Genomic DNA, 6,463 nt, shown 5'->3' with positions numbered 1-6,463 from the left:
GATGGGGTTCATTGCAAAGCAACCAGTTATTCTAGCCTCCCCAATCACTCACACATGTACTCTCACACACCCATGCTGAAGAGATAAAAGTTTTTTAAAAAGTGTAACCACTTGATTTGGCTAAAACCAGTTTGGTGAATACTTCCAGATGTGCTTTGTAAGGCTGTGCCCAGTCTATTGAGCTGGGAAGCGAAGAATAGCCTAGGATGGAAAAAAACACTCCACAAACACCATGAACATCAACTCTTTCGGCTGCTTGAGAGTCTTGATACATAATGTTTAAACAAGCTATTGCTTCATGGCTTTCCTCAAAGACGTTTGATTTTTATAGGGAGACTCTGGAGATAACAGTAATCTTTTGTCCAGGATCCACAGACTTAAAAGAACTGCAGTCCTCAACCTTCCTGGAGGGTGTTTCATCAGTTTTCAAACAACAGAATGGATTCTTTCTTTGATCTATGGGCTACACAGGACTTTTGGGTGCTGGGTGAGAAATGTACTCAAATAATGAGCATGGCCCAAGTTAAAGAACTGGAACCAGAGCCAAAAATATATTTCTTTTCATATAATTAAATTTTAAATGCATGGGATTTACCCAGTTACTCCCTGTGTTTTTATTAATTTCCTTGTATGTCACCTCAGCAGCAGTTTTTGAATTAGTTTTTGGGATAATGTGTAACTCTGGGAGCACTGATTGGAGATTATTGATGTAATAGCACACACAGTACTCAAATAACCAAAAGTGAGACCAAAGAGCACTGGCTATGGCGATGAAGTCACTCCCTTGCAGGCTTTAAATATAACTTCTATAGCTGTAAATGATTATTTGTGTGATGCTGTTCCTTTATCACTGGAAATTATACAAGCATCTCATGCAAAACCTTGATTATTATTATTTTTGCCATATATAATCGGGGGAAAAAAAATCTCTATCATCGATTATGCATGCAGTATCATTTCATCAGGTTATTTCATCAAGGACTATGAAGATAATCCTTGATTATCCCAATCTTTAAAAATAATGCTACAACTTGTGCTGGGATATAACTATTAAAATAGAACAATGAGTAACAACAGAGTAGATACCATTCCATCCCTCAAAAGAACTATTATAATAGATGTTGCAGTACTACCCATAAACATATGTACACAACTGAGAATGGGTTAAAAACACAGTTTCACCTCACAAAATGTCTGGAACCTGAGTAATACTCAAACAAGGCTCCCTCCCAAAATTAGCCATGGGAATTGTTCCAAATGCCCTGAAGCATTAATTAATTCATGGAGAGCCAGCAGTCCTATTCAACACCGCAAACACACAGTCATCCTTTACTTTAGATCCAGGTCATTCCTGAAGAGCATTTGGCATTTTTTTCCTTTTTTTCCCTTTGGAAAGGCTTAAAATAACATATTGTCACCTGAACAAGACCTGATACATCCAAGGAGAAAAAGAATGTGATAGCAAGGTCCACCATCTTTTACAATGGGGTTGTTGAAGCCCATATTGAACCTCTGAGAAGCACGTCAGGAGCCCAAAAAGTAGGTGTGAACAGATGAAAATGGGTGTAAACCGGGACAAAAGCAACTTTTGTTTTGCATTTTATATAAATGCAAACTGAATTAAAATGTATTTAATTAAGGAAAATTCACTTCCCTGTAGTAAAATTTCCCTCTTCTCTCACATTTATTATTCTAATTTAATAGCAAGTTTTGGAAAGATCCCTGGGATATCCAAGACTATTAAGGGCCTAAACAACCTGTGGGCTGCTGGTTATATATTCTTGCTTTAGAATGCAACATTTTTTTTTAAAAAAAGAGTTAATTCTAAATTTTCACAAACAAGCGAGAAGAGCTAAAGATTCATGCTTAAAGATTACTAAATTAGATGACTTAGCGTCAGTTTATGCAATGAGGGCTTAAGCCAAAGCTTCACAGAAAGGGTAAATTTCAAGAAGGGATTTGAAGGAAGTGATGACTCCATATAGATGTCTAGAAGGAATAAACAAGCAAGGAAAAGACAGTTGTCTAATTCCTGTAGTCTTTAGTTCTGTAATCACTTTTATTCTGTCAGTTATTTATTCTGATATTAAAAAATTACATACTAATAACTATCCATTTCAGCCATCAGGTACAATGAAGGATGAGTTGATCCTACAGTACATTTGAATGCTCCTGTCCTACACTGTATCTCATTCACACAAGGGAAATGTGTTGCAAAACAAGACAGTGTGAGGGAGAAAGAAAACAGAAGATTGTATGCAGAGAATATATACAAAGGATATAGCCACAGGTACATTGTAAGAAACAGATACTTAGCAGAAATATGTAAGTGGCTGTTTAATGGCATTTGCATATATATCAGCTAGATTTTAAACCATTGTAATTCATGCTACCATACCTTAACGCCTCAAGCAGCCATCACTAATTTCTAAAATGGAAACACAGAGGTCAAAATTGCAGCTTCTGTTCTGAAAAGACATTCTTCAGCCCAAATGTACACTAAAGAGTTGAGGTATTCAGGGGGAACAAAATGCACACTACATATGCTTCAAGAGGTTTCAGGAGGCTGACTCTACCAGGGTGCTTACCAAACCTAAATCCTGAACCACAACAGAGATAAACCCCATTCCTTTCTTAGCTACTGTAATCTATTTCCTCTGTCATATGTATGCATGGGATTTCTATGCACTATCATAATGAAAGACCTAACCATCCATATTTTTTTTTTAAAAAAGAATTAACTAGTGTTCACCTCTTTCATTTTCCCAAGAAGCACACAAAATACCCGGTTTGTTGTTTCTGATTTTGGAGGAAAAGTATACACCAGGTCGGAGAGAAGAGTCACACAGTATAAAGGTTTTTTCACCCACTCATTCCTCTCCTCCTGCTTCCTTTGCTCCACTTCTAAATGCCTATCTGGATTTGGCCTAAAGAAAGGATTTTAGGGCTGGATTTCATAAAAATCTCATCAAATGCTGTAATCCAGCAGTTAATGTAGTGAAGGCTGTAGGGAAAGCTGGGAAAGACTACAGGCCTTATCAGAAGAGATGGAGGAACAAGTAAATACTTAGAAGAGGTGGGAAAAGCCCAGAATTATTTTTGACATCTAATTGACATGGGTTTGATGGTAAGAGCATTTTGGTAATCTATACTTTATGGGATTTTATTGTATTTTATGTTTGATGTCTTGGTCCAAACATGTCTTGTTTGTGTGTATATATACACACACAAACACATAACAGGTAGTATTTGAACAGGAGATCCTAATAAAAATAGCTAGTGGTAAGACTTGTAGGAAATCAATGGAATGAAAGTGCCACAAACAGGAGAGATATGGTACCCCATCTCTCCTTTCCAAGTGAAAACAAAATTATTTTAAGATACTGAAGCATATGACAGAAATCTCCTCTTTGGCTGCTAGGAGTCCCCATCTCAAATGCCCAGCAAAGGGGACACAAAAAATAAATACACACAGTCCCACCCTGTTTGCACATCAATCCTGTCTCTCTCTCTCTCTCTTTTTTCCCAGATTTTAACAAGGATGGGTTCACAATAATCTGAAAATGACTTCAGACTCAAGATTGGTAGAGGGACAGGTGTGCCTTCTTTCTGTCACTTTCCAGTCATGGGAGTGGGAGGGAGATGGTATCACTTGCCCGAAATGCTGTGCCCATCTTTTCCCAGACTGCCTAGCCCAAAACCTGCTGTCAACTGGGGGGAGGGATCGTTACCTTCTGGATCTCTAAGGTCTTAGACTTAGAGAAGAGGCATGGACAGAGGTCTCTCCTTCTCCCTCCATCGTCTACTACTCACCAGTGAGCATGGCGGCGCCCCCCAACCCAGATCCCGGCGGCTCCATGGGCTGGGTAGGGGGGCCCAGCTCTGCCGCCGGGGGGTGGGTAGCTTGCCAGTCCGCTTGCTGTTTCCCAGGCGAGAACGACCCGTCTTGATCCCCTAGTTCCCACTTTTCTTCTCAGTTCGTCCGCTGGCCCTGTTGCTCTTTCCCACCACCTCTGCTGGTCCCACTTGAGGTTGCCGACCGGTCTCAAGTTGAAGCTCTCTCCGCTGGGATGGATCGCCGTCGGGAGGGCTTGGCGAGGCGGGCTCTCTCGCGTGGGGAAGCGGCGAGTGTCCCCCGCAAGACCTTGACGTCGCCGGACCGCCTCGCCACTCGGCGTGGGTGCTCTGGGATGTGCTGGGGAGGGTGAATGGGGGAGAAGGTGCGGGGAGGGGGAGAGGGGGCGGATCCGCTCTTCTTCCTGCCTCTGACGAGCCGTGCAGGCCGCTGGTTGCAGCGCCGGGGATGCAGCGGTGACGGCGCCTGTCACATGGAGAGAAGGCGGAGCCGGCAGCGGCCCGGACGCCTCGTTCCGTCTCCTCTCTGCCCGGGGTTGCACGGTGTCCGCGGGTAGGAGCGCTCCAGGCAGAGTCCCGGATCCGGTCCGAACCCCGCGGAAGACTGGCGTGAGCCCGATCCCTGCTGGAGCGAGGCGGGTGAAATTGACCGCTTCTGGATCTCTGGCTCTGGATCTCTCTGCTCAGGTCGAGGCGGGAGATCTATTGAAACCAGGACGCCTGGGATCCTTTCCTAAAGCGCCGGTTTCGGAGAGCTGAGAATCCCGGGCTGGGCTGACCGCTCTGGACCGGCGGGCTGGAGACGGAACCAGAACTTCCTGGGTTGAAGATGGAGTGAGCGGATCCTTGCGCTTCCCGGGTTCTCGACCTGTTGGATGCCAACTGCGGGAGGAGAGATTCCAGGGCATCATCTAGGCTTTGCTTTTGCACGAGGAAGTCCGCAGGGCTCTTGCAAATGCGGAGAGGGACGGGACTCCTTCAGCTGTGTTAGGACTAACATCCCCACCATTCCCAGACGCCATGAGGACACCTGTTTGGAGAAAGCTGGGCTGGAGTTAGTTCCCAGGCGTGAGATAGGCGGGGTGGGGAGGATGTCCACTCCTCCAGCCAAACACCACCGCCCCCTCCGCCCACCTTGCGAGCGGGTAGATCTTGCCTTCGTGGCAGCCAGCCCACGACCTTCTCGCCCCCTTCGCCTGATCCTTATTTGCCCTGCGGTTACCACGGCAACGGAAAGCCACCATGACAGCGGAGGCAACCGGGAGGGGGGGGGGAGAGAAAGGTGGGTGGGAGAGAAATAAGATGCTGCCATGGTAACCTCTGGCCCCAGAAGGATAGGATCGTTCAAAAGGCTCCATGCCTTTCCTAAAGGAAAGTTTCCCAGGCCTAGACTGGCTTGGGAAATCGATTGAAGGAAGGGTGATGACCTTTGGCCAGTTAAGAGGCATCATTTTGTAAGATGACGGGGGGAAAACATTTTTGCTCTCTCCAAATGCCATCTGAATCAGAAGGTACAGCAAGGTCATAAGTTCATTTTTTGCAATTAGTCATAGGGAAATTACTTATCACAGAAGCAGCTCCTCAGTACAGCACAGTGATTATAAAACAAATTTTGGGGTGCTTGTCAGGATTATTAAGGTAAAATATTTGAACTGCTTTAACCAGAGTTCAGTGAACTAAAATCTCATACTGATCTAACAAACAGAAAATCCTACTTTTCAATAGAAATTAAAGGAAGTTGCTGTCTTTGCTATGCCACTGAATTCAGTATGCATCCTAAATCTTAGTGATCTAGGCAGGCTTTCACTTTAGCAGTTTAATGCCTTTGGTTTTATTTATATGTACAGCATTTATTAGACAGTCTTCAATAGAATTTCCAGAAGGGTTAGGTTAAAATAAAAAAAAAAACATTAAAATGTTGACATAAATTTGCGTGCAAATGCAAACTGGCAAACATGACACATCAATTGGTTTTTATATCCCGTTTCAGAAAAAGTCATGGTTTAAAAAGGTTATCCAGCCAAGGATGTTATAAATTCTTATAAAATGATCAGAATAGTGTTTTGCATTCAAATATGAAGATTGCACTGAAAAGACATTTTGCATCCAAAATGGTTGAATTTGAGAGATTTTGCATAACCTAAAACTAATTTATCACAAATTTCGGCATTTTTGGCTCTGGATTGCCATTTAAAGAATCATCTTCTAGTGGCTATCTTGGGAATTATCATTTGGTGTGTATTTGTGTTTGAAAAATCTTTCATCTAATCAACTTTTACAAACTTGGGACTCTATTCTGATTCCCCAACTATTAGCATTATTGCACCCTGTCCAGGATTCCTAAGCATGGTAACTTCATTATGAGAATGTTGCTCCTGAAACTTTTTTACCTTTCCCTCCTTATCTGCATTTTTTTCTCATACATTTTGTCAGTCTCCCATTTCTCTTTCCCAGTTCCAGCCTTCCAGAATTCTGGCTTTGTTTGTCTTCTGGGCCTTGTACATATCTCATATACATTGATTGCTCAGAGAAGGAACATCACACTTTGCAATAGGCTTGATGGAAATCCATGTTTTCCATTAAATGAAGAACTGAAAAGTCAACAATA

This window comes from Pituophis catenifer, unplaced genomic scaffold (genome assembly GCF_029215685.1).
Source record: "Pituophis catenifer annectens isolate HBS135680 unplaced genomic scaffold, rPitCat1.0.hap2 SCAF_2, whole genome shotgun sequence".
Taxonomy (NCBI): domain Eukaryota; kingdom Metazoa; phylum Chordata; class Lepidosauria; order Squamata; family Colubridae; genus Pituophis; species Pituophis catenifer.
The sequence above is the reverse complement of the archived record's forward strand: the minus strand, read 5'-3'. Positions refer to the sequence as shown.